The sequence below is a fragment of the Pleurodeles waltl genome, unplaced genomic scaffold, assembly GCF_031143425.1.
Source record: "Pleurodeles waltl isolate 20211129_DDA unplaced genomic scaffold, aPleWal1.hap1.20221129 scaffold_69, whole genome shotgun sequence".
NCBI lineage: Eukaryota > Metazoa > Chordata > Amphibia > Caudata > Salamandridae > Pleurodeles > Pleurodeles waltl.
This window is the reverse complement of record NW_027150390.1, coordinates 771,206-797,374: the sequence shown is the minus strand read 5'-3', so window position 1 is coordinate 797,374 and position 26,169 is coordinate 771,206. Positions and strand designations below refer to the sequence as shown.

At 46.9% G+C, this 26,169-nt stretch overlaps 11 non-coding genes across 11 annotated transcripts; all 11 read left to right on the top strand.

The window, feature by feature from the left end:
• Positions 1 to 422: 422 nt before the first annotated feature.
• On the top strand, positions 423 to 494 carry TRNAG-UCC (transfer RNA glycine (anticodon UCC)). The gene has a single exon. It is a non-coding gene; the product is annotated as a tRNA-Gly (tRNA).
• Positions 495 to 2,026: 1,532 nt separating this feature from the next.
• On the top strand, positions 2,027 to 2,098 carry TRNAG-UCC (transfer RNA glycine (anticodon UCC)). The gene has a single exon. It is a non-coding gene; the product is annotated as a tRNA-Gly (tRNA).
• A 1,529-nt stretch (positions 2,099 to 3,627) lies between these two features.
• On the top strand, positions 3,628 to 3,699 carry TRNAG-UCC (transfer RNA glycine (anticodon UCC)). The gene has a single exon. It is a non-coding gene; the product is annotated as a tRNA-Gly (tRNA).
• A 1,529-nt stretch (positions 3,700 to 5,228) lies between these two features.
• TRNAG-UCC (transfer RNA glycine (anticodon UCC)) lies at positions 5,229 to 5,300 on the top strand. Its single transcript has one exon. It is a non-coding gene; the product is annotated as a tRNA-Gly (tRNA).
• A 1,519-nt stretch (positions 5,301 to 6,819) lies between these two features.
• On the top strand, positions 6,820 to 6,891 carry TRNAG-UCC (transfer RNA glycine (anticodon UCC)). The gene has a single exon. It is a non-coding gene; the product is annotated as a tRNA-Gly (tRNA).
• Positions 6,892 to 10,014: 3,123 nt separating this feature from the next.
• Positions 10,015 to 10,086, top strand: TRNAG-UCC (transfer RNA glycine (anticodon UCC)). The gene has a single exon. It is a non-coding gene; the product is annotated as a tRNA-Gly (tRNA).
• A 3,120-nt stretch (positions 10,087 to 13,206) lies between these two features.
• On the top strand, positions 13,207 to 13,278 carry TRNAG-UCC (transfer RNA glycine (anticodon UCC)). The gene has a single exon. It is a non-coding gene; the product is annotated as a tRNA-Gly (tRNA).
• A 1,529-nt stretch (positions 13,279 to 14,807) lies between these two features.
• Positions 14,808 to 14,879, top strand: TRNAG-UCC (transfer RNA glycine (anticodon UCC)). Its single transcript has one exon. It is a non-coding gene; the product is annotated as a tRNA-Gly (tRNA).
• Positions 14,880 to 17,995: 3,116 nt separating this feature from the next.
• TRNAG-UCC (transfer RNA glycine (anticodon UCC)) lies at positions 17,996 to 18,067 on the top strand. The gene has a single exon. It is a non-coding gene; the product is annotated as a tRNA-Gly (tRNA).
• Positions 18,068 to 19,596: 1,529 nt separating this feature from the next.
• Positions 19,597 to 19,668, top strand: TRNAG-UCC (transfer RNA glycine (anticodon UCC)). The gene has a single exon. It is a non-coding gene; the product is annotated as a tRNA-Gly (tRNA).
• Positions 19,669 to 24,388: 4,720 nt separating this feature from the next.
• Positions 24,389 to 24,460, top strand: TRNAG-UCC (transfer RNA glycine (anticodon UCC)). Its single transcript has one exon. It is a non-coding gene; the product is annotated as a tRNA-Gly (tRNA).
• The last annotated feature ends 1,709 nt before the right edge of the window (positions 24,461 to 26,169 follow it).

The following is a 26,169-nucleotide window of genomic DNA, read 5'->3' as shown; positions in this document are numbered from 1 at the left end:
AGATGGTCAGAGAATCAACCCTACACTTCAAAGGAAATGATGCACAGTTATGACCATTAAAGAAAGATGGGACCCTCGCACTTCTTTCTGAGCCTGCTTGGAACGTTATTATTCCCTTTTTTTGTCCTGCTATTATCAATCTCCTGTGAATTTCGTGGAGCTGTTTTCTTTCTCTACCCTGCTGTTTTTCCCTTGCTTCCAATATATACTTATTTCAATGATTTGAACTGCTGCTTTCCCTTTCTCCTTTTCTGCGCAGCTTTTGCATTGGTTTCAATCGCCAGTTCCTTAGCAGTTGCAAGAACTTTTTTCCTGATTTTCATGTTGGTCTGTAAACCAAAAATACCTCTGATACTGGTGCAATATAGTCATTGAACTCAGGGTTGTGATGTCTAGAGTTTAAAAAAAACATATGTCATGGAGCGTTGGTGGTATAGTGGTGAGCATAGCTGCCTTCCAAGCAGTTGACCCGGGTTCGATTCCCGGCCAACGCAGTGCTAATATTTATACATTAGGCAAGCTGTAGCTATTCTAATGCAATATGTTAAAAAAAAGAGAAATATCTTGACCAGATTACTCAGCTATTAGATAAATAATAAACAAAGACATAGGCAGGCATCCTAAAAGCCCCGTCTGCGACTTTCTATGTCCTGAAATTTTTATATTTTACAAACAGCAGTCACCACTCACAACTGCTGGTAATAAATGGGCTGCAGGGGGGCAGGCAATGAAACGGCTAAGCCCTTCTGCCCGACCAGCCTTTAGAACTGCAGCATCTCTGCAGTAAAAAGTGTTTCAGGTCAATATCTCTCCCCTGGAAAAAATGTGCGAGACCCACCACCGATAAATGTGGCAAAAGTCCCCAACATTTTCTGCATATTTGTGCTCTTACCTGAAAGCAGCGCCACCTTGTAGTCATCGCAGGCAACTGCAGCATACAACCAAATTTATCCGAGAGCAAGGTGAAAGAAACCCAAGGGAACAGCCCCTGTCTGCAGCAGGAAGGTTGGCTGCTTCGAATGGACAGAACTTCCAGTCCTAAGTCCACTCATGTCCCAAACGCTCCCAAACGCTCATACCGGGCAAGCCCTCACCGGGTGCACCTCTGGCTCCCAGGTAAGGCCAAAACCTGAGCATGGTAGCGCAGGATCACAGAGAAGGAGCGGGTGGGGGTGCTTCTGTCTTGACAAAGGCGTGACATGGCTAGTGACTGAGAGGGCCTTGACTTTCCCCTATGACTGACTGTGAGAGGGGAAGGCGAAGATTTTCTGCACCCAGCATGCCTTGTGACATTCTTAGGCAAATGAGGTGAGAGCCCTGCCAGAATAGCTCCAGCGATCCCATGCCACTCCTCTGAAGGCTCCTGATCTGCATAACCACAGCATTTTGAGCAGGAAGCAGAGTGGCGCAGCGGAAGCGTGCTGGGCCCATAACCCAGAGGTCGATGGATCGAAACCATCCTCTGCTAGCATGGATTGATTTTTTTTCTTGTGAGGACCACTCTCTCGTTTCCACGCTGCCAGAGCGGAAAACAGCAGGCTTGTGCCAGCTTTTTGTGGGAAGAGACTGCTCAACTATCGGTCTCTGCTCAAAGTCAGGGAGACAGATGGTCAGAGAATCAACCCTACACTTCAAAGGAAATGATGCACAGTTATGACCATTAACGAAAGATGGGACCCTCGCACTTCTTTCTGAGCCTGCTTGGAACGTTATTATTCCCTTTTTTTGTCCTGCTATTATCAATCTCCTGTGAATTTCGTGGAGCTGTTTTCTTTCTCTACCCTGCTGTTTTTCCCTTGCTGCCAATATATGCTTATTTCAATGATTTGAACTGCTGCTTTCCCTTTCTCCTTTTCTGAGCAGCTTTTGCATTGGTTTCAATCTCCAGTTCCTTAGCAGTTGCAAGAAATTTTTTCCATATTTTAATGTTGGTCTGTAAACCAAAAATACCTCTGATACTGGTGCAATATAGTCATTGAACTCAGGGTTGTGATGTCTAGAGTTTAAAAAAAACATATGCCATGGAGCGTTGGTGGTATAGTGGTGAGCATAGCTGCCTTCCAAGCAGTTGACCCGGGTTTGATTCCCGGCCAACGCAGTGCTAATATTTATACATTAAGCAAGCTGTAGCTATTCTAACGCAATATGTTAAAAAAAAGAGAAATATCTTGACCGGATTACTCAGCTATTAGATAAATAATAAACAAAGACACAGGCAGGCATCCCAAAAGCTCAGTCTGCGACTTTCTATGTCCCGATATTTTTCTATTTTACAAACAGCAGTCACCACTCACAACTGCTGGTAATAAATGGGCTGCAGGGGGGCAGGCAATGAAACGGCTAAGCCCTTCTGCCTGACCAGCCTTTACCTCAGCATCTCTGCAGTAAAAAGTGTTTCAGGTCAATATCTCTCCCCTGGAAAAAATGTGCGAGACCCACCACCGATAAATGTGGCAAAAGTCCCCAACATTTTCTGCATATTTGTGCTCTTACCTGAAAGCAGCGCCACCTTGTAGTCATCGCAGGCAACTGCAGCATACAACCAAATTTATCCGAGAGCAAGGTGAAAGAAACCCAAGGGAACAGCCCCTGTCTGCAGCAGGAAGGTTGGCTGCTTCGAATGGACAGAACTTCCAGTCTTAAGTCCACTCATGTCCCAAACGCTCCCAAACGCTCATACCAGGCAAGCCCTCACTGGGTGCACCTCTGGCTCCCAGGTAAGGCCAAAACCTGAGCATGGTAGCGCAGGATCACAGAGAAGGAACGGGTGGGGGTGCTTCTGTCTTGACAAAGGCGTGACATGGCTAGTGACTGAGAGGGCCTTGACTTTCCCCTATGACTGACTGTGAGAGGGGAAGGCGAAGATTTTCTGCACCCAGCATGCCTTGTGACATTCTTAGGCAAATGAGGTGAGAGCCCTGCCAGAATAGCTCCAGCGATCCCATGCCACTCCTCTGAAGGCTCCTGATCTGCATAACCACACCATTTTGAGCAGGAAGCGGAGTGGTGCAGCGGAAGCGTGCTGGGCCCATAACCCAGAGGTCGATGGATCAAAACCATCCTCTGCTAGCATGGATTGATTTTTTTTCTTGTGAGGACCACTCTCTCGTTTCCACGCTGCCAGAGCGAAAAACAGCAGGCTTGTGCCAGCTTTTGGTGGGAAGAGACTGCTCAACTATCGGTCTCTGCTCAAAGTCAGGGAGACAGATGGTCAGAGAATCAACCCTACACTTCAAAGGAAATGATGCACAGTTATGACCATTAAAGAAAGATGGGACCCTCGCACTTCTTTCTGAGCCTGCTTGGAACGTTATTATTCCCTTTTTTTGTCCTGCTATTATCAATCTCCTGTGAATTTCGTGGAGCTGTTTTCTTTCTCTACCCTGCTGTTTTTCCCTTGCTGCCAATATATGCTTATTTCAATGATTTGAACTGCTGCTTTCCCTTTCTCCTTTTCTGCGCAGCTTTTGCATTGGTTTCAATCTCCAGTTCCTTAGCAGTTGCAAGAACTTTTTTCCTGATTTTCATGTTGGTCTGTAAACCAAAAATACCTCTGATACTGGTGCAATATAGTCATTGAACTCAGGGTTGTGATGTCTAGAGTTTAAAAAAAACATATGCCACGGAGCGTTGGTGGTATAGTGGTGAGCATAGCTGCCTTCCAAGCAGTTGACCCGGGTTCAATTCCCGGCCAACGCAGTGCTAATATTTATACATTAAGCAAGCTGTAGCTATTCTATCGCAATATGTTAAAAAAAAGAGAAATATCTTGACCAGATTACTCAGCTATTAGATAAATAATAAACAAAGACATAGGCAGGCATCCCAAAAGCTCAGTCTGCGACTTTCTATGTCCCGAAATTTTTCTATTTTACAAACAGCAGTCACCACTCACAACTGCTGGTAATAAATGGGCTGCAGGGGGGCAGGCAATGAAACGGCTAAGCCCTTCTGCCTGACCAGCCTTTACCTCAGCATCTCTGCAGTAAAAAGTGTTTCAGCTCAATATCTCTCCCCTGGAAAAAATGTGCGAGACCCACCACCGATAAATGTGGCAAAAGTCCCCAACATTTTCTGCATATTTGTGCTCTTACCTGAAAGCAGCGCCACCTTGTAGTCATCGCAGGCAACTGCAGCATACAACCAAATTTATCCGAGAGCAAGGTGAAAGAAACCCAAGGGAACAGCCCCTGTCTGCAGCAGGAAGGTTGGCTGCTTCGAATGGACAGAACTTCCAGTCTTAAGTCCACTCATGTCCCAAACGCTCCCAAACGCTCATACCGGGCAAGCCCTCACCGGGTGCACCTCTGGCTCCCAGGTAAGGCCAAAACCTGAGCATGGTAGCGCAGGATCACAGAGAAGGAGCGGGTGGGGGTGCTTCTGTCTTGACAAAGGCGTGACATGGCTAGTGACTGAGAGGGCCTTGACTTTCCCCTACGACTGACTGTGAGAGGGGAAGGCGAAGATTTTCTGCACCCAGCATGCCTTGTGACATTCTTAGGCAAATGAGGTGAGAGCCCTGCCAGAATAGCTCCAGCGATCCCATGCCACTCCTCTGAAGGCTCCTGATCTGCATAACCACAGCATTTTGAGCAGGAAACAGAGTGGCGCAGCGGAAGCGTGCTGGGCCCATAACCCAGAGGTCGATGGATCGAAACCATCCTCTGCTAGCATGGATTGATTTTTTTTCTTGTGAGGACCACTCTCTCGTTTCCACGCTGCCAGAGCGGAAAACAGCAGGCTTGTGCCAGCTTTTTGTGGGAAGAGACTGCTCAACTATCGGTCTCTGCTCAAAGTCAGGGAGACAGATGGTCAGAGAATCAACCCTACACTTCAAAGGAAATGATGCACAGTTATGACCATTAAAGAAAGATGGGACCCTCGCACTTCTTTCTGAGCCTGCTTGGAACGTTATTATTCCCTTTTTTTGTCCTGCTATTATCAATCTCCTGTGAATTTCGTGGAGCTGTTTTCTTTCTCTACCCTGCTGTTTTTCCCTTGCTGCCAATATATGCTTATTTCAATGATTTGAACTGCTGCTTTCCCTTTCTCCTTTTCTGCGCAGCTTTTGCATTGGTTTCAATCTCCAGTTCCTTAGCAGTTGCAAGAACTTTTTTCCTGATTTTCATGTTGGTCTGTAAACCAAAAATACCTCTGATACTGGTGCAATATAGTCATTGAACTCAGGGTTGTGATGTCTAGAGTTTAAAAAAAACATATGCCACGGAGCGTTGGTGGTATAGTGGTGAGCATAGCTGCCTTCCAAGCAGTTGACCCGGGTTCGATTCCCGGCCAACGCAGTGCTAATATTTATACATTAAGCAAGCTGTAGCTATTCTAACGCAATATGTTAAAAAAAAGAGAAATATCTTGACCAGATTACTCAGCTATTAGATAAATAATAAACAAAGACATAGGCAGGCATCCCAAAAGCTCAGTCTGCGACTTTCTATGTCCCGAAATTTTTCTATTTTACAAACAGCAGTCACCACTCACAACTGCTGGTAATAAATGGGCTGCAGGGGGGCAGGCAATGAAACGGCTAAGCCCTTCTGCCTGACCAGCCTTTACCTCAGCATCTCTGCAGTAAAAAGTGTTTCAGGTCAATATCTCTCCCCTGGAAAAAATGTGCGAGACCCACCACCGATAAATGTGGCAAAAGTCCCCAACATTTTCTGCATATTTGTGCTCTTACCTGAAAGCAGCGCCACCTTGTAGTCATCGCAGGCAACTGCAGCATACAACCAAATTTATCCGAGAGCAAGGTGAAAGAAACCCAAGGGAACAGCCCCTGTCTGCAGCAGGAAGGTTGGCAGCTTCGAATGGACAGAACTTCCAGTCTTAAGTCCACTCATGTCCCAAACGCTCATACCGGGCAAGCCCTCACCGGGTGCACCTCTGGCTCCCAGGTAAGGCCAAAACCTGAGCATGGTAGCGCAGGATCACAGAGAAGGAGCGGGTGGGGGTGCTTCTGTCTTGACAAAGGCGTGACATGGCTAGTGACTGAGAGGGCCTTGACTTTCCCCTATGACTGACTGTGAGAGGGGAAGGCGAAGATTTTCTGCACCCAGCATGCCTTGTGACATTCTTAGGCAAATGAGGTGAGAGCCCTGCCAGAATAGCTCCAGCGATCCCATGCCACTCCTCTGAAGGCTCCTGATCTGCATAACCACAGCATTTTGAGCAGGCAGCAGAGTGGCGCAGCGGAAGCGTGCTGGGCCCATAACCCAGAGGTCGATGGATCGAAACCATCCTCTGCTAGCATGGATTGATTTTTTTTCTTGTGAGGACCACTCTCTCGTTTCCACGCTGCCAGAGCGGAAAACAGCAGGCTTGTGCCAGCTTTTTGTGGGAAGAGACTGCTCAACTATCGGTCTCTGCTCAAAGTCAGGGAGACAGATGGTCAGAGAATCAACCCTACACTTCAAAGGAAATGATGCACAGTTATGACCATTAACGAAAGATGGGACCATCGCACTTCTTTCTGAGCCTGCTTGGAACGTTATTATTCCCTTTTTTTGTCCTGCTATTATCAATCTCCTGTGAATTTCGTGGAGCTGTTTTCTTTCTCTACCCTGCTGTTTTTCCCTTGCTGCCAATATATGCTTATTTCAATGATTTGAACTGCTGCTTTCCCTTTCTCCTTTTCTGCGCAGCTTTTGCATTGGTTTCAATCTCCAGTTCCTTAGCAGTTGCAAGAACTTTTTTCCTGATTTTCATGTTGGTCTGTAAACCAAAAATACCTCTGATACTGGTGCAATATAGTCATTGAACTCAGGGTTGTGATGTCTAGAGTTTAAAAAATACATATGCCACGGAGCGTTGGTGGTATAGTGGTGAGCATAGCTGCCTTCCAAGCAGTTGACCCGGGTTTGATTCCCGGCCAACGCAGTGCTAATATTTATACATTAAGCAAGCTGTAGCTATTCTAACGCAATATGTTAAAAAAAGGAGAAATATCTTGACCAGATTACTCAGCTATTAGATAAATAATAAACAAAGACATAGGCAGGCATCCCAAAAGCTCAGTCTGCGACTTTCTATGTCCTGAAATTTTTCTATTTTACAAACAGCAGTCACCACTCACAACTGCTGGTAATAAATGGGCTGCAGGGGGGCAGGCAATGAAACGGCTAAGCCCTTCTGCCCGACCAGCCTTTACCTCAGCATCTCTGCAGTAAAAAGTGTTTCAGGTCAATATCTCTCCCCTGGAAAAAATGTGCGAGACCCACCACCGATAAATGTGGCAAAAATCCCCAACATTTTCTGCATATTTGTGCTCTTACCTGAAAGCAGCGCCACCTTGTAGTCATCGCAGGCAACTGCAGCATACAACCAAATTTATCCGAGAGCAAGGTGAAAGAAACCCAAGGGAACAGCCCCTGTCTGCAGCAGGAAGGTTGGCTACTTCGAATGGACAGAACTTCCAGTCTTAAGTCCACTCATGTCCCAAACGCTCCCAAACGCTCATACCGGGCAAGCCCTCACCGGGTGCACCTCTGGCTCCCAGGTAAGGCCAAAACCTGAGCATGGTAGCGCAGGATCACAGAGAAGGAGCGAGTGGGGGTGCTTCTGTCTTGACAAAGGCGTGACATGGCTAGTGACTGAGAGGGCCTTGACTTTCCCCTATGACTGACTGTGAGAGGGGAAGGCGAAGATTTTCTGCACCCAGCATGCCTTGTGACATTCTTAGGCAAATGAGGTGAGAGCCCTGCCAGAATAGCTCCAGCGATCCCATGCCACTCCTCTGAAGGCTCCTGATCTGCATAACCACAGCATTTTGAGCAGGTAGCAGAGTGGCGCAGCGGAAGCGTGCTGGGCCCATAACCCAGAGGTCGATGGATCGAAACCATCCTCTGCTAGCATGGATTGATTTTTTTTCTTGTGAGGACCACTCTCTCGTTTCCATGCTGCCAGAGCGGAAAACAGCAGGCTTGTGCCAGCTTTTTGTGGGAAGAGACTGCTCAACTATCGGTCTCTGCTCAAAGTCAGGGAGACAGATGGTCAGAGAATCAACCCTACACTTCAAAGGAAATGATGCACAGTTATGACCATTAACGAAAGATGGGACCCTCGCACTTCTTTCTGAGCCTGCTTGGAACGTTATTATTCCCTTTTTTTGGCCTGCTATTATCAATCTCCTGTGAATTTCGTGGAGCTGTTTTCTTTCTCTACCCTGCTGTTTTTCCCTTGCTGCCAATATATGCTTATTTCAATGATTTGAACTGCTGCTTTCCCTTTCTCCTTTTCTGAGCAGCTTTTGCATTGGTTTCAATCTCCAGTTCCTTAGCAGTTGCAAGAACTTTTTTCCTGATTTTCATGTTGGTCTGTAAACCAAAAATACCTCTGATACTGGTGCAATATAGTCATTAAACTCAGGGTTGTGATGTCTAGAGTTTAAAAAAAACATATGCCACGAAGCATTGGTGGAATAGTGGTGAGCATAGCTGCCTTCCAAGCAGTTGACCCGGGTTTGATTCCCGGCCAACGCAGTGCTAATATTTATACATTAAGCAAGCTGTAGCTATTCTAACGCAATATGTTAAAAAAAAGAGAAATATCTTGACCAGATTACTCAGCTATTAGATAAATAATAAACAAAGACACAGGCAGGCATCCCAAAAGCTCAGTCTGCGACTTTCTATGTCCCGATATTTTTCTATTTTACAAACAGCAGTCACCACTCACAACTGCTGGTAATAAATGGGCTGCAGGGGGGCAGGCAATGAAACGGCTAAGCCCTTCTGCCTGACCAGCCTTTACCTCAGCATCTCTGCAGTAAAAAGTGTTTCAGGTCAATATCTCTCCCCTGGAAAAAATGTGCGAGACCCACCACCGATAAATGTGGCAAAAGTCCCCAACATTTTCTGCATATTTGTGCTCTTACCTGAAAGCAGCGCCACCTTGTAGTCATCGCAGGCAACTGCAGCATACAACCAAATTTATCCGAGAGCAAGGTGAAAGAAACCCAAGGGAACAGCCCCTGTCTGCAGCAGGAAGGTTGGCTGCTTCGAATGAACAGAACTTCCAGTCTTAAGTCCACTCATGTCCCAAACGCTCCCAAACGCTCATACCGGGCAAGCCCTCACCGGGTGCACCTCTGGCTCCCAGGTAAGGCCAAAACCTGAGCATGGTAGCGCAGGATCACAGAGAAGGAGCGGGTGGGGGTGCTTCTGTCTTGACAAAGGCGTGACATGGCTAGTGACTGAGAGGGCCTTGACTTTCCCCTATGACTGACTGTGAGAGGGGAAGGCGAAGATTTTCTGCACCCAGCATGCCTTGTGACATTCTTAGGCAAATGAGGTGAGAGCCCTGCCAGAATAGCTCCAGCGATCCCATGCCACTCCTCTGAAGGCTCCTGATCTGCATAACCACACCATTTTGAGCAGGAAGCAGAGTGGCGCAGCGGAAGCGTGCTGGGCCCAGAGGTCGATGGATCAAAACCATCCTCTGCTAGCATGGATTGATTTTTTTTCTTGTGAGGACCACTCTCTCGTTTCCACGCTGCCAGAGCGGAAAACAGCAGGCTTGTGCCAGCTTTTTGTGGGAAGAGACTGCTCAACTATCGGTCTCTGCTCAAAGTCAGGGAGACAGATGGTCAGAGAATCAACCCTACACTTCAAAGGAAATGATGCACAGTTATGACCATTAAAGAAAGATGGGACCCTCGCACTTCTTTCTGAGCCTGCTTGGAACGTTATTATTCCCTTTTTTTGTCCTGCTATTATCAATCTCCTGTGAATTTCGTGGAGCTGTTTTCTTTCTCTACCCTGCTGTTTTTCCCTTGCTGCCAATATATGCTTATTTCAATGATTTGAACTGCTGCTTTCCCTTTCTCCTTTTCTGAGCAGCTTTTGCATTGGTTTCAATCTCCAGTTCCTTAGCAGTTGCAAGAAATTTTTTCCATATTTTAATGTTGGTCTGTAAACCAAAAATACCTCTGATACTGGTGCAATATAGTCATTGAACTCAGGGTTGTGATGTCTAGAGTTTAAAAAAAACATATGCCATGGAGCGTTGGTGGTATAGTGGTGAGCATAGCTGCCTTCCAAGCAGTTGACCCGGGTTTGATTCCCGGCCAACGCAGTGCTAATATTTATACATTAAGCAAGCTGTAGCTATTCTAACGCAATATGTTAAAAAAAAGAGAAATATCTTGACCGGATTACTCAGCTATTAGATAAATAATAAACAAAGACACAGGCAGGCATCCCAAAAGCTCAGTCTGCGACTTTCTATGTCCCGATATTTTTCTATTTTACAAACAGCAGTCACCACTCACAACTGCTGGTAATAAATGGGCTGCAGGGGGGCAGGCAATGAAACGGCTAAGCCCTTCTGCCTGACCAGCCTTTACCTCAGCATCTCTGCAGTAAAAAGTGTTTCAGGTCAATATCTCTCCCCTGGAAAAAATGTGCGAGACCCACCACCGATAAATGTGGCAAAAGTCCCCAACATTTTCTGCATATTTGTGCTCTTACCTGAAAGCAGCGCCACCTTGTAGTCATCGCAGGCAACTGCAGCATACAACCAAATTTATCCGAGAGCAAGGTGAAAGAAACCCAAGGGAACAGCCCCTGTCTGCAGCAGGAAGGTTGGCAGCTTCGAATGGACAGAACTTCCAGTCTTAAGTCCACTCATGTCCCAAACGCTCATACCGGGCAAGCCCTCACCGGGTGCACCTCTGGCTCCCAGGTAAGGCCAAAACCTGAGCATGGTAGCGCAGGATCACAGAGAAGGAGCGGGTGGGGGTGCTTCTGTCTTGACAAAGGCGTGACATGGCTAGTGACTGAGAGGGCCTTGACTTTCCCCTATGACTGACTGTGAGAGGGGAAGGCGAAGATTTTCTGCACCCAGCATGCCTTGTGACATTCTTAGGCAAATGAGGTGAGAGCCCTGCCAGAATAGCTCCAGCGATCCCATGCCACTCCTCTGAAGGCTCCTGATCTGCATAACCACAGCATTTTGAGCAGGCAGCAGAGTGGCGCAGCGGAAGCGTGCTGGGCCCATAACCCAGAGGTCGATGGATCGAAACCATCCTCTGCTAGCATGGATTGATTTTTTTTCTTGTGAGGACCACTCTCTCGTTTCCACGCTGCCAGAGCGGAAAACAGCAGGCTTGTGCCAGCTTTTTGTGGGAAGAGACTGCTCAACTATCGGTCTCTGCTCAAAGTCAGGGAGACAGATGGTCAGAGAATCAACCCTACACTTCAAAGGAAATGATGCACAGTTATGACCATTAACGAAAGATGGGACCATCGCACTTCTTTCTGAGCCTGCTTGGAACGTTATTATTCCCTTTTTTTGTCCTGCTATTATCAATCTCCTGTGAATTTCGTGGAGCTGTTTTCTTTCTCTACCCTGCTGTTTTTCCCTTGCTGCCAATATATGCTTATTTCAATGATTTGAACTGCTGCTTTCCCTTTCTCCTTTTCTGCGCAGCTTTTGCATTGGTTTCAATCTCCAGTTCCTTAGCAGTTGCAAGAACTTTTTTCCTGATTTTCATGTTGGTCTGTAAACCAAAAATACCTCTGATACTGGTGCAATATAGTCATTGAACTCAGGGTTGTGATGTCTAGAGTTTAAAAAATACATATGCCACGGAGCGTTGGTGGTATAGTGGTGAGCATAGCGGCCTTCCAAGCAGTTGACCCGGGTTTGATTCCCGGCCAACGCAGTGCTAATATTTATACATTAAGCAAGCTGTAGCTATTCTAACGCAATATGTTAAAAAAAAGAGAAATATCTTGACCAGATTACTCAGCTATTAGATAAATAATAAACAAAGACATAGGCAGGCATCCCAAAAGCTCAGTCTGCGACTTTCTATGTCCTGAAATTTTTCTATTTTACAAACAGCAGTCACCACTCACAACTGCTGGTAATAAATGGGCTGCAGGGGGGCAGGCAATGAAACGGCTAAGCCCTTCTGCCCGACCAGCCTTTACCTCAGCATCTCTGCAGTAAAAAGTGTTTCAGGTCAATATCTCTCCCCTGGAAAAAATGTGCGAGACCCACCACCGATAAATGTGGCAAAAGTCCCCAACATTTTCTGCATATTTGTGCTCTTACCTGAAAGCAGCGCCACCTTGTAGTCATCGCAGGCAACTGCAGCATACAACCAAATTTATCCGAGAGCAAGGTGAAAGAAACCCAAGGGAACAGCCCCTGTCTGCAGCAGGAAGGTTGGCTACTTCGAATGGACAGAACTTCCAGTCTTAAGTCCACTCATGTCCCAAACGCTCCCAAACGCTCATACCGGGCAAGCCCTCACCGGGTGCACCTCTGGCTCCCAGGTAAGGCCAAAACCTGAGCATGGTAGCGCAGGATCACAGAGAAGGAGCGAGTGGGGGTGCTTCTGTCTTGACAAAGGCGTGACATGGCTAGTGACTGAGAGGGCCTTGACTTTCCCCTATGACTGACTGTGAGAGGGGAAGGCGAAGATTTTCTGCACCCAGCATGCCTTGTGACATTCTTAGGCAAATGAGGTGAGAGCCCTGCCAGAATAGCTCCAGCGATCCCATGCCACTCCTCTGAAGGCTCCTGATCTGCATAACCACAGCATTTTGAGCAGGCAGCAGAGTGGCGCAGCGGAAGCGTGCTGGGCCCATAACCCAGAGGTCGATGGATCGAAACCATCCTCTGCTAGCATGGATTGATTTTTTTTCTTGTGAGGACCACTCTCTCGTTTCCACGCTGCCAGAGCGGAAAACAGCAGGCTTGTGCCAGCTTTTTGTGGGAAGAGACTGCTCAACTATCGGTCTCTGCTCAAAGTCAGGGAGACAGATGGTCAGAGAATCAACCCTACACTTCAAAGGAAATGATGCACAGTTATGACCATTAACGAAAGATGGGACCCTCGCACTTCTTTCTGAGCCTGCTTGGAACGTTATTATTCCCTTTTTTTGGCCTGCTATTATCAATCTCCTGTGAATTTCGTGGAGCTGTTTTCTTTCTCTACCCTGCTGTTTTTCCCTTGCTGCCAATATATGCTTATTTCAATGATTTGAACTGCTGCTTTCCCTTTCTCCTTTTCTGAGCAGCTTTTGCATTGGTTTCAATCTCCAGTTCCTTAGCAGTTGCAAGAACTTTTTTCCTGATTTTCATGTTGGTCTGTAAACCAAAAATACCTCTGATACTGGTGCAATATAGTCATTAAACTCAGGGTTGTGATGTCTAGAGTTTAAAAAAAACATATGCCACGGAGCGTTGGTGGTATAGTGGTGAGCATAGCTGCCTTCCAAGCAGTTGACCCGGGTTTGATTCCCGGCCAACGCAGTGCTAATATTTATACATTAAGCAAGCTGTAGCTATTCTAACGCAATATGTTAAAAAAAAGAGAAATATCTTGACCAGATTACTCAGCTATTAGATAAATAATAAACAAAGACACAGGCAGGCATCCCAAAAGCTCAGTCTGCGACTTTCTATGTCCCGATATTTTTCTATTTTACAAACAGCAGTCACCACTCACAACTGCTGGTAATAAATGGGCTGCAGGGGGGCAGGCAATGAAACGGCTAAGCCCTTCTGCCTGACCAGCCTTTACCTCAGCATCTCTGCAGTAAAAAGTGTTTCAGGTCAATATCTCTCCCCTGGAAAAAATGTGCGAGACCCACCACCGATAAATGTGGCAAAAGTCCCCAACATTTTCTGCATATTTGTGCTCTTACCTGAAAGCAGCGCCACCTTGTAGTCATCGCAGGCAACTGCAGCATACAACCAAATTTATCCGAGAGCAAGGTGAAAGAAACCCAAGGGAACAGCCCCTGTCTGCAGCAGGAAGGTTGGCTGCTTCGAATGAACAGAACTTCCAGTCTTAAGTCCACTCATGTCCCAAACGCTCCCAAACGCTCATACCGGGCAAGCCCTCACCGGGTGCACCTCTGGCTCCCAGGTAAGGCCAAAACCTGAGCATGGTAGCGCAGGATCACAGAGAAGGAGCGGGTGGGGGTGCTTCTGTCTTGACAAAGGCGTGACATGGCTAGTGACTGAGAGGGCCTTGACTTTCCCCTATGACTGACTGTGAGAGGGGAAGGCGAAGATTTTCTGCACCCAGCATGCCTTGTGACATTCTTAGGCAAATGAGGTGAGAGCCCTGCCAGAATAGCTCCAGCGATCCCATGCCACTCCTCTGAAGGCTCCTGATCTGCATAACCACACCATTTTGAGCAGGAAGCAGAGTGGCGCAGCGGAAGCGTGCTGGGCCCATAACCCAGAGGTCGATGGTTCAAAACCATCCTCTGCTAGCATGGATTGATTTTTTTTCTTGTGAGGACCACTCTCTCGTTTCCACGCTGCCAGAGCGGAAAACAGCAGGCTTGTGCCAGCTTTTTGTGGGAAGAGACTGCTCAACTATCGGTCTCTGCTCAAAGTCAGGGAGACAGATGGTCAGAGAATCAACCCTACACTTCAAAGGAAATGATGCACAGTTATGACCATTAAAGAAAGATCGGACCCTCGCACTTCTTTCTGAGCCTGCTTGGAACGTTATTATTCCCTTTTTTTGTCCTGCTATTATCAATCTCCTGTGAATTTCGTGGAGCTGTTTTCTTTCTCTACCCTGCTGTTTTTCCCTTGCTGCCAATATATGCTTATTTCAATGATTTGAACTGCTGCTTTCCCTTTCTCCTTTTCTGCGCAGCTTTTGCATTGGTTTCAATCTCCAGTTCCTTAGCAGTTGCAAGAACTTTTTTCCTGATTTTCATGTTGGTCTGTAAACCAAAAATACCTCTGATACTGGTGCAATATAGTCATTGAACTCAGGGTTGTGATGTCTAGAGTTTAAAAAAAACATATGCCACGGAGCGTTGGTGGTATAGTGGTGAGCATAGCTGCCTTCCAAGCAGTTGACCCGGGTTCGATTCCCGGCCAACGCAGTGCTAATATTTATACATTAAGCAAGCTGTAGCTATTCTAACGCAATATGTTAAAAAAAAGAGAAATATCTTGACCAGATTACTCAGCTATTAGATAAATAATAAACAAAGACATAGGCAGGCATCCCAAAAGCTCAGTCTGCGACTTTCTATGTCCCGAAATTTTTCTATTTTACAAACAGCAGTCACCACTCACAACTGCTGGTAATAAATGGGCTGCAGGGGGGCAGGCAATGAAACGGCTAAGCCCTTCTGCCTGACCAGCCTTTACCTCAGCATCTCTGCAGTAAAAAGTGTTTCAGGTCAATATCTCTCCCCTGGAAAAAATGTGCGAGACCCACCACCGATAAATGTGGCAAAAGTCCCCAACATTTTCTGCATATTTGTGCTCTTACCTGAAAGCAGCACCACCTTGTAGTCATCGCAGGCAACTGCAGCATACAACCAAATGTATCCGAGAGCAAGGTGAAAGAAACCCAAGGGAACAGCCCCTGTCTGCAGCAGGAAGGTTGGCAGCTTCGAATGGACAGAACTTCCAGTCTTAAGTCCACTCATGTCCCAAACGCTCATACCGGGCTAGCCCTCACCGGGTGCACCTCTGGCTCCCAGGTAAGGCCAAAACCTGAGCATGGTAGCGCAGGATCACAGAGAAGGAGCGGGTGGGGGTGCTTCTGTCTTGACAAAGGCGTGACATGGCTAGTGACTGAGAGGGCCTTGACTTTCCCCTATGACTGACTGTGAGAGGGGAAGGCGAAGATTGTCTGCACCCAGCATGCCTTGTGACATTCTTAGGCAAATGAGGTGAGAGCCCTGCCAGAATAGCTCCAGCGATCCCATGCCACTCCTCTGAAGGCTCCTGATCTGCATAACCACACCATTTTGAGCAGGAAGCAGAGTGGCGCAGCGGAAGCGTGCTGGGCCCATAACCCAGAGGTCGATGGATCAAAACCATCCTCTGCTAGCATGGATTGATTTTTTTTCTTGTGAGGACCACTCTCTCGTTTCCACGCTGCCAGAGCGGAAAACAGCAGGCTTGTGCCAGCTTTTTGTGGGAAGAGACTGCTCAACTATCGGTCTCTGCTCAAAGTCAGGGAGACAGATGGTCAGAGAATCAATCCTACACTTCAAAGGAAATGATGCACAGTTAAGACCATGAAAGAAAATGGGACCCTCGCACTTATTTCTGAGCCTGCTTGGAACGTTATTATTCCCTTTTTTTGTCCTGCTATTATCAATCTCCTGTGAATTTCGTGGAGCTGTTTTCTTTCTCTACCCTGCTGTTTTTCCCTTGCTGCCAATATATGCTTATTTCAATGATTTGAACTGCTGCTTTCCCTTTCTCCTTTTCGGCGCAGCTTTTGCATTGGTTTCAATCTCCAGTTCCTTAGCAGTTGCAAGAACTTTTTTCCTGATTTTCATGTTGGTCTGTAAACCAAAAATACCTCTGATACTGGTGCAATATAGTCATTGAACTCAGGGTTGTGATGTCTAGAGTTTAAAAAAAACATATGCCACTGAGCGTTGGTGGTATAGTGGTGAGCATAGCTGCCTTCCAAGCAGTTGACCCGGGTTCGATTCCTGGCCAACGCAGAGCTAATATTTATACATTAAGCAAGCTGTAGCTATTCTAACGCAATATGTTAAAAAAAAGAGAAATATCTTGACCAGATTACTCAGCTATTAGATAAATAATAAACAAAGACATAGGCAGGCATCCCAAAAGCCCCGTCTGCGACTTTCTATGTCCTGAAATTTTTATATTTTACAAACAGCAGTCACCACTCACAACTGCTGGTAATAAATGGGCTGCAGGGGGGCAGGCAATGAAACGGCTAAGCCCTTCTGCCCGACCAGCCTTTAGAACTGCAGCATCTCTGCAGTAAAAAGTGTTTCAGGTCAATATCTCTCCCCTGGAAAAAATGTGCGAGACCCACCACCGATAAATGTGGCAAAAGTCCCCAACATTTTCTGCATATTTGTGCTCTTACCTGAAAGCAGCGCCACCTTGTAGTCATCGCAGGCAACTGCAGCATACAACCAAATTTATCCGAGAGCAAGGTGAAAGAAACCCAAGGGAACAGCCCCTGTCTGCAGCAGGAAGGTTGGCTGCTTCGAATGGACAGAACTTCCAGTCCTAAGTCCACTCACGTCCCGAACGCTCCCAAACGCTCATACCGGGCAAGCCCTCACCGGGTGCACCTCTGGCTCCCAGGTAAGGCCAAAACCTGAGCATGGTAGCGCAGGATCACAGAGAAGGAGCGGGTGGGGGTGCTTCTGTCTTGACAAAGGCGTGACATGGCTAGTGACTGAGAGGGCCTTGACTTTCCCCTATGACTGACTGTGAGAGGGGAAGGCGAAGATTTTCTGCACCCAGCATGCCTTGTGACATTCTTAGGCAAATGAGGTGAGAGCCCTGCCAGAATAGCTCCAGCGATCCCATGCCACTCCTCTGAAGGCTCCTGATCTGCATAACCACAGCATTTTGAGCAGGCAGCAGAGTGGCGCAGCGGAAGCGTGCTGGGCCCATAACCCAGAGGTCGATGGATCGAAACCATCCTCTGCTAGCATGGATTGATTTTTTTTCTTGTGAGGACCACTCTCTCGTTTCCACGCTGCCAGAGCGGAAAACAGCAGGCTTGTGCCAGCTTTTTGTGGGAAGAGACTGCTCAACTATCGGTCTCTGCTCAAAGTCAGGGAGACAGATGGTCAGAGAATCAACCCTACACTTCAAAGGAAATGATGCACAGTTATGACCATTAACGAAAGATGGGACCATCGCACTTCTTTCTGAGCCTGCTTGGAACGTTATTATTCCCTTTTTTTGTCCTGCTATTATCAATCTCCTGTGAATTTCGTGGAGCTGTTTTCTTTCTCTACCCTGCTGTTTTTCCCTTGCTGCCAATATATGCTTATTTCAATGATTTGAACTGCTGCTTTCCCTTTCTCCTTTTCTGCGCAGCTTTTGCATTGGTTTCAATCTCCAGTTCCTTAGCAGTTGCAAGAACTTTTTTCCTGATTTTCATGTTGGTCTGTAAACCAAAAATACCTCTGATACTGGTGCAGTATAGAACTCAGGGTTGTGATGTCTAGAGTTTAAAAAATACATATGCCACGGAGCGTTGGTGGTATAGTGGTGAGCATAGCTGCCTTCCAAGCAGTTGACCCGGGTTTGATTCCCGGCCAACGCAGTGCTAATATTTATACATTAAGCAAGCTGTAGCTATTCTAACGCAATATGTTAAAAAAAAGAGAAATATCTTGACCAGATTACTCAGCTATTAGATAAATAATAAACAAAGACATAGGCAGGCATCCCAAAAGCTCAGTCTGCGACTTTCTATGTCCTGAAATTTTTCTATTTTACAAACAGCAGTCACCACTCACAACTGCTGGTAATAAATGGGCTGCAGGGGGGCAGGCAATGAAACGGCTAAGCCCTTCTGCCCGACCAGCCTTTACCTCAGCATCTCTGCAGTAAAAAGTGTTTCAGGTCAATATCTCTCCCCTGGAAAAAATGTGCGAGACCCACCACCGATAAATGTGGCAAAAGTCCCCAACATTTTCTGCATATTTGTGCTCTTACCTGAAAGCAGCGCCACCTTGTAGTCATCGCAGGCAACTGCAGCATACAACCAAATTTATCCGAGAGCAAGGTGAAAGAAACCCAAGGGAACAGCCCCTGTCTGCAGCAGGAAGGTTGGCTACTTCGAATGGACAGAACTTCCAGTCTTAAGTCCACTCATGTCCCAAACGCTCCCAAACGCTCATACCGGGCAAGCCCTCACCGGGTGCACCTCTGGCTCCCAGGTAAGGCCAAAACCTGAGCATGGTAGCGCAGGATCACAGAGAAGGAGCGGGTGGGGGTGCTTCTGTCTTGACAAAGGCGTGACATGGCTAGTGACTGAGAGGGCCTTGACTTTCCCCTATGACTGACTGTGAGAGGGGAAGGCGAAGATTTTCTGCACCCAGCATGCCTTGTGACATTCTTAGGCAAATGAGGTGAGAGCCCTGCCAGAATAGCTCCAGCGATCCCATGCCACTCCTCTGAAGGCTCCTGATCTGCATAATCACACCATTTTGAGCAGGAAGCAGAGTGGCGCAGCGGAAGCGTGCTGGGCCCATAACCCCGAGGTCGATGGATCAAAACCAACTTCTGCTAGCATGGATTGATTTTTTTTCTTGTGAGGACCACTCTCTCGTTTCCACGCTGCCAGAGCGGAAAACAGCAGGTTTGTGCCAGCTTTTTGTGGGAAGAGACTGCTCAACTATCGGTCTCTGCTCAAAGTCAGGGAGACAGATGGTCAGAGAATCAACCCTACACTTCAAAGGAAATGATGCACAGTTATGACCATTAAAGAAAGATGGGACCCTCGCACTTCTTTCTGAGCCTGCTTGGAACGTTATTATTCCCTTTTTTTGTCCTGCTATTATCAATCTCCTGTGAATTTCGTGGAGCTGTTTTCTTTCTCTACCCTGCTGTTTTTCCCTTGCTGCCAATATATGCTTATTTCAATGATTTGAACTGCTGCTTTCCCTTTCTCCTTTTCTGCGCAGCTTTTGCATTGGTTTCAATCTCCAGTTCCTTAGCAGTTGCAAGAACTTTTTTCCTGATTTTCATGTTGGTCTGTAAACCAAAAATACCTCTGATACTGGTGCAATATAGTCATTGAACTCAGGGTTGTGATGTCTAGAGTTTAAAAAAAACATATGCCACGGAGCGTTGGTGGTATAGTGGTGAGCATAGCTGCCTTCCAAGCAGTTGACCCGGGTTCGATTCCCGGCCAACGCAGTGCTAATATTTATACATTAAGCAAGCTGTATATATTCTAACGCAATATGTTAAAAAATAGAGAAATATCTTGACCAGATTACTCAGCTATTAGATAAATAATAAACAAAGACATAGGCAGGCATCCTAAAAGCCCCGTCTGCGACTTTCTATGTCCTGAAATTTTTATATTTTACAAACAGCAGTCACCACTCACAACTGCTGGTAATAAATGGGCTGCAGGGGGGCAGGCAATGAAACGGCTAAGCCCTTCTGCCCGACCAGCCTTTAGAACTGCAGCATCTCTGCAGTAAAAAGTGTTTCAGGTCAATATCTCTCCCCTGGAAAAAATGTGCGAGACCCACCACCGATAAATGTGGCAAAAGTCCCCAACATTTTCTGCATATTTGTGCTCTTACCTGAAAGCAGTGCCACCTTGTAGTCATCGCAGGCAACTGCAGCATACAACCAAATTTATCAGAGAGCAAGGTGAAAGAAACCCAAGGGAACAGCCCCTGTCTGCAGCAGGAAGGTTGGCTGCTTCGAATGGACAGAACTTCCAGTCCTAAGGCCACTCACGTCCCGAACGCTCCCAAACGCTCATACCGGGCAAGCCCTCACCGGGTGCACCTCTGGCTCCCAGGTAAGGCCAAAACCTGAGCATGGTAGCGCAGGATCACAGAGAAGGAGCGGGTGGGGGTGCTTCTGTCTTGACAAAGGCGTGACATGGCTAGTGACTGAGAGGGCCTTGACTTTCCCCTATGACTGACTGTGAGAGGGGAAGGCGAAGATTTTCTGCACCCAGCATGCCTTGTGACATTCTTAGGCAAATGAGGTGAGAGCCCTGCCAGAATAGCTCCAGCGATCCCATGCCACTCCTCTGAAGGCTCCTGATCTGCATAACCACAGCATTTTGAGCAGGAAGCAGAGTGGCGCAGCGGAAGCGTGCTGAGCCCATAACCCAGAGGTCGATGGATCGAAACCATCCTCTGCTAGCATGGATTGATTTTTTTTCTTGTGAGGACCACTCTCTCGTTTCCACGCTGCCAGAGCGGAAAACAGTAGGCTTGTGCCAGCTTTTTGTGGGAAGAGACTGCTCAACTATCGGTCTCTGCTCAAAGTCAGGGAGACAGATGGTCAGAGAATCAACCCTACACTTCAAAGGAAATGATGCACAGTTATGACCATTAACGAAAGATGGGACCCTCGCCCTTCTTTCTGAGCCTGCTTGGAACGTTATTATTCCCTTTTTTTGTCCTGCTATTATCAATCTCCTGTGAATTTCGTGGAGCTGTTTTCTTTCTCTACCCTGCTGTTTTTCCCTTGCTGCCAATATATGCTTATTTCAATGATTTGAACTGCTGCTTTCCCTTTCTCCTTTTCTGCGCAGCTTTTGCATTGGTTTCAATCTCCAGTTCCTTAGCAGTTGCAAGAACTTTTTTCCTGATTTTCATGTTGGTCTGTAAACCAAAAATACCTCTGATACTGGTGCAATATAGTCATTGAACTCAGGGTTGTGATGTCTAGAGTTTAAAAAAAACATATGCCACGGAGCGTTGGTGGTATAGTGGTGAGCATAGCTGCCTTCCAAGCAGTTGACCCGGGTTCGATTCCTGGTCAACGCAGTGCTAATATTTATACATTAAGCAAGCTGTAGCTATTCTAACGCAATATGTTAAAAAAAAGAGAAATATCTTTACCAGATTACTCATCTATTAGATAAATAATAAACAAAGACATAGGCAGGCATCCCAAAAGCCCCGTCTGCGACTTTCTATGTCCTGAAATTTTTATATTTTACAAACAGCAGTCACCACTCACAACTGCTGGTAATAAATGGGCTGCAGGGGGGCAGGCAATGAAACGGCTAAGCCCTTCTGCCCGACCAGCCTTTAGAACTGCAGCATCTCTGCAGTAAAAAGTGTTTCAGGTCAATATCTCTCCCCTGGAAAAAATGTGCGAGACCCACCACCGATAAATGTGGCAAAAGTCCCCAACATTTTCTGCATATTTGTGCTCTTACCTGAAAGCAGCGCCACCTTGTAGTCATCGCAGGCAACTGCAGCATACAACCAAATTAATCCGAGAGCAAGGTGAAAGAAACCCAAGGGAACAGCCCCTGTCTGCAGCAGGAAGGTTGGCTGCTTCGAATGGACAGAACTTCCAGTCCAAAGTCCACTCACGTCCCAAACGCTCATACCGGGCAAGCCCTCACCGGGTGCACCTCTGGCTCCCAGGTAAGGCCAAAACCTGAGCATGGTAGCGCAGGATCACAGAGAAGGAGCGGGTGGGGGTGCTTCTGTCTTGACAAAGGCGTGACATGGCTAGTGACTGAGAGGGCCTTGACTTTTCCCTATGACTGACTGTGAGAGGGGAAGGCGAAGATTTTCTGCACCCAGCATGCCTTGTGACATTCTTAGGCAAATGAGGTGAGAGCCCTGCCAGAATAGCTCCAGCGATCCCATGCCACTCCTCTGAAGGCTCCTGATCTGCATAACCACAGCATTTTGAGCAGGCAGCAGAGTGGCGCAGCGGAAGCGTGCTGGGCCCATAACCCAGAGGTCGATGGATCGAAACCATCCTCTGCTAGCATGGATTGATTTTTTTTCTTGTGAGGACCACTCTCTCGTTTCCACGCTGCCAGAGCGGAAAACAGCAGGCTTGTGCCAGCTTTTTGTGGGAAGAGACTGCTCAACTATCGGTCTCTGCTCAAAGTCAGGGAGACAGATGGTCAGAGAATCAACCCTACACTTCAAAGGAAATGATGCACAGTTATGACCGTTAACGAAAGATGGGACCCTCGCACTTCTTTCTGAGCCTGCTTGGAACGTTATTATTCCCTTTTTTTGTCCTGCTATTATCAATCTCCTGTGAATTTCGTGGAGCTGTTTTCTTTCTCTACCCTGCTGTTTTTCCCTTGCTGCCAATATATGCTTATTTCAATGATTTGAACTGCTGCTTTCCCTTTCTCCTTTTCTGCGCAGCTTTTGCATTGGTTTCAATCTCCAGTTCCTTAGCAGTTGCAAGAACTTTTTTCCTGATTTTCATGTTGGTCTGTAAACCAAAAATACCTCTGATACTGGTGCAATATAGTCATTGAACTCAGGGTTGTGATGTCTAGAGTTTAAAAAAAACATATGCCACGGAGCGTTGGTGGTATAGTGGTGAGCATAGCTGCCTTCCAAGCAGTTGACCCGGGTTTGATTCCTGGCCAACGCAGTGCTAATATTTATACATTAAGCAAGCTGTAGCTATTCTAACGCAATATGTTAAAAAAAAGAGAAATATCTTGACCAGATTACTCAGCTATTAGATAAATAATAAACAAAGACATAGGCAGGCATCCCAAAAGCCCCGTCTGCGACTTTCTATGTCCTGAAATTTTTATATTTTACAAACAGCAGTCACCACTCACAACTGCTGGTAATAAATGGGCTGCAGGGGGGCAGGCAATGAAACGGCTAAGCCCTTCTGCCCGACCAGCCTTTAGAACTGCAGCATCTCTGCAGTAAAAAGTGTTTCAGGTCAATATCTCTCCCCTGGAAAAAATGTGCGAGACCCACCACCGATAAATGTGGCAAAAGTCCCCAACATTTTCTGCATATTTGTGCTCTTACCTGAAAGCAGCGCCACCTTGTAGTCATCGCAGGCAACTGCAGCATACAACCAAATTTATCCGAGAGCAAGGTGAAAGAAACCCAAGGGAACAGCCCCTGTCTGCAGCAGGAAGGTTGGCTGCTTTGAATGGACAGAACTTCCAGTCCAAAATCCACTCACGTCCCAAACGCTCATACCGGGCAAGCCCTCACCGGGTGCACCTCTGGCTCCCAGGTAAGGCCAAAACCTGAGCATGGTAGCGCAGGATCACAGAGAAGGAGCGGGTGGGGGTGCTTCTGTCTTGACAAAGGCGTGACATGGCTAGTGACTGAGAGGGCCTTGACTTTCCCCTACGACTGACTGTGAGAGGGGAAGGCGAAGATTTTCTGCACCCAGCATGCCTTGTGACATTCTTAGGCAAATGAGGTGAGAGCCCTGCCAGAATAGCTCCAGCGATCCCATGCCACTCCTCTGAAGGCTCCTGATCTGCATAACCACAGCATTTTGAGCAGGAAGCAGAGTGGTGCAGCGGAAGCGTGCTGGGCCCATAACCCAGAGGTCGATGGATCGAAACCATCCTCTGCTAGCATGGATTGAATTTTTTTCTTGTGAGGACCACTCTCTCGTTTCCACGCTGCCAGAGCGGAAAACAGCAGGCTTGTGCCAGCTTTTTGTGGGAAGAGACTGCTCAACTATCGGTCTCTGCTCAAAGTTAGGGAGACAGATGGTCAGAGAATCAACCCTACACTTCAAAGGAAATGATGCACAGTTATGACCATTAAAGAAAGATGGGACCCTCGCACTTCTTTCTGAGCCTCCTTGGAACGTTATTATTCCCTTTTTTTGTCCTGCTATTATCAATCTCCTGTGAATTTCGTGGAGCTGTTTTCTTTCTCTACCCTGCTGTTTTTCCCTTGCTGCCAATATATGCTTATTTCAATGATTTGAACTGCTGCTTTCCCTTTCTCCTTTTCTGCGCAGCTTTTGCATTGGTTTCAATCTCCAGTTCCTTAGCAGTTGCAAGAACTTTTTTCCTGATTTTCATGTTGGTCTGTAAACCAAAAATACCTCTGATACTGGTGCAATATAGTCATTGAACTCAGGGTTGTGATGTCTAGAGTTTAAAAAAAACATATGTCACGGAGCGTTGGTGGTATAGTGGTGAGCATAGCTGCCTTCCAAGCAGTTGACCCGGGTTCGATTCCCGGCCAAAGCAGTGCTAATATTTATACATTAAGCAAGCTGTAGCTATTCTAACGCAATATGTTAAAAAAAAGAGAAATATCTTGACCAGATTACTCAGCTATTAGATAAATAATAAACAAAGACATAGGCAGGCATCCTAAAAGCCCCGTCTGCGACTTTCTATGTCCTGAAATTTTTATATTTTACAAACAGCAGTCACCACTCACAACTGCTGGTAATAAATGGGCTGCAGGGGGGCAGGCAATGAAACGGCTAAGCCCTTCTGCCCGACCAGCCTTTAGAACTGCAGCATCTCTGCAGTAAAAAGTGTTTCAGGTCAATATCTCTCCCCTGGAAAAAATGTGCGAGACCCACCACCGATAAATGTGGCAAAAGTCCCCAACATTTTCTGCATATTTGTGCTCTTACCTGAAAGCAGCACCACCTTGTAGTCATCGCAAGCAACTGCAGCATACAACCAAATTTATCCGAGAGCAAGATGAAAGAAACCCAAGGGAACAGCCCCTGTCTGCAGCAGGAAGGTTGGCTGCTTCGAATGGACAGAACTTCCAGTCCTAAGTCCACTCATGTCCCGAACGCTCCCAAACGCTCATACCGGGCAAGCCCTCACCGGGTGCACCTCTGGCTCCCAGGTAAGGCCAAAACCTGAGCATGGTAGCGCAGGATCACAGAGAAGGAGCGGGTGGGGGTGCTTCTGTCTTGACAAAGGCGTGACATGGCTAGTGACTGAGAGGGCCTTGACTTTCCCCTATGACTGACTGTGAGAGGGGAAGGCGAAGATTTTCTGCACCCAGCATGCCTTGTGACATTCTTAGGCAAATGAGGTGAGAGCCCTGCCAGAATAGCTCCAGCGATCCCATGCCACTCCTCTGAAGGCTCCTGATCTGCATAACCACAGCATTTTGAGCAGGCAGCAGAGTGGCGCAGCGGAAGCGTGCTGGGCCCATAACCCAGAGGTCGATGGATCGAAACCATCCTCTGCTAGCATGGATTGATTTTTTTTCTTGTGAGGACCACTCTCTCGTTTCCACGCTGCCAGAGCGGAAAACAGCAGGCTTGTGCCAGCTTTTTGTGGGAAGAGACTGCTCAACTATCGGTCTCTGCTCAAAGTCAGGGAGACAGATGGTCAGAGAATCAACCCTACACTTCAAAGGAAATGATGCACAGTTATGACCATTAACGAAAGATGGGACCCTCGCACTTCTTTCTGAGCCTGCTTGGAACGTTATTATTCCCTTTTTTTGTCCTGCTATTATCAATCTCCTGTGAATTTCGTGGAGCTGTTTTCTTTCTCTACCCTGCTGTTTTTCCCTTGCTGCCAATATATGCTTATTTCAATGATTTGAACTGCTGCTTTCCCTTTCTCCTTTTCTGCGCAGCTTTTGCATTGGTTTCGATCTCCAGTTCCTTAGCAGTTGCAAGAACTTTTTTCCTGATTTTCATGTTGGTCTGTAAACCAAAAATACCTCTGATACTGGTGCAATATAGTCATTGAACTCAGGGTTGTGATGTCTAGAGTTTAAAAAAAACATATGCCACGGAGCGTTGGTGGTATAGTGGTGAGCATAGCTGCCTTCCAAGCAGTTGACCCGGGTTCGATTCCTGGCCAACGCAGTGCTAATATTTATACATTAAGCAAGCTGTAGCTATTCTAACGCAATATGTTAAAAAAAAGTGAAATATCTTGACCAGATTACTCAGCTATTAGATAAATAATAA